This window comes from Marmota flaviventris, chromosome 1 (genome assembly GCF_047511675.1).
Source record: "Marmota flaviventris isolate mMarFla1 chromosome 1, mMarFla1.hap1, whole genome shotgun sequence".
NCBI lineage: Eukaryota > Metazoa > Chordata > Mammalia > Rodentia > Sciuridae > Marmota > Marmota flaviventris.
In genome coordinates this window covers 213805084-213806387 of record NC_092498.1, presented here as the reverse complement: position 1 = coordinate 213806387, position 1304 = coordinate 213805084, and the positions used below count along the sequence as shown (strand labels likewise).

Genomic DNA, 1304 nt, shown 5'->3' with positions numbered 1-1304 from the left:
TTTCTTAATTTTCTTTATTGAGAAAGACTTTTTTTAGAGAAGAATATTTATTTTTCTTAAAAGAGTATGATTTATTTTACTAAGATAATGGACCTGTTATATATAATATTCTTAGTGTCTTAAACCTGTGCAGTTTGATTTTCTCTAAAGTAGACATATATAGAAAAAATGAATAATATCAAAACCAATAATGAAAGAGTCCTAAGAAAGTTGTGTTTGTTATATTGAGAAATACTGGTAAAGGAGTATAGAGCTCAATTGTGCATATTTTAATTGTGAGTGCACAAATTAAAAATACACACAGAGTGCTGAATACTTATTTATTTGTTTCCTTCCCTTTATTGCTTTTTCTTTTTCAAAAGGTTTCCAATGAATATAGTGGAACAAAATTTAACAAATGTCATGGAATTCCATCTCATGGGCCTCTCAGAGGACCCAGACCTGCAGCCCCTCCTCCTTGGACTCTTCCTATCCATGTACCTGGTCACAGTACTTGGGAACCAGCTCATCATCCTGGCCGTCAGCTCTGACCCCCACCTCCACACCCCCATGTACTTCTTCCTCTCCAACCTGTCCTTGGCTGACATCTGCTTCATCTCCACCACAGTCCCAAAGATGATTGTGAATATCCAAACTCACAGCAGGATTATTTCCTATGTTGGCTGCCTGACACAGATGTCCCTTTTTAGTGTTTTTGTATGTATGGATAGTCTGCTTCTTAGTGTGATGGCCTATGACCGGTTTGTGGCCATCTGTCACCCCCTGCATTACCCAGTCATGATGAATTCTCGTCTCTGTGGAGTCTAGTGTTTGTGTCCTATTTTTTTAGCATTTTAGACTCCCAGCTTCACAATTTGATTGCTTTACAATGTACCTACCATCAGCATGTGGAAATTTCTAATTTCTTCTGTGACTCATCTCAACTTCTTAATCTTATCTGTTCTAACACCTTCACCAATAATATGGTCATGTATTTTACTGGTGCCATGTTTGGATATTTCCCCGTCTCGGGCATTCTTTTCTCTTACTATAAAATTGTTTTCTCTGTTCTAAGAATCCCATCCTCAGGTGGGAATTACAAAGCCTTCTCCACCTGTGGGTCTCACCTGGCAGTTGTTTGCTTATTTTATGCAACAGGCCTGGCCGTGTACCTTGGTTCAGCTGTGTCATCTTCCTTCAAGAAGGATGTGGTGTCCTCTGTGATGTACACTGTGGTCACCCCCATGCTGAATCCCTTCATCTACAGCCTGAGGAACAGGGACATTAAAAATACCCTGAAAAGACTCCACAGCACAGCATTCTAA

General features: G+C 39.4%; 1 pseudogene; it reads left to right on the top strand.

The window, feature by feature from the left end:
* Nucleotides 1-417: 417 nt before the first annotated feature.
* On the top strand, nucleotides 418-1304 carry LOC139702069 (olfactory receptor 7E24-like; annotated as a pseudogene).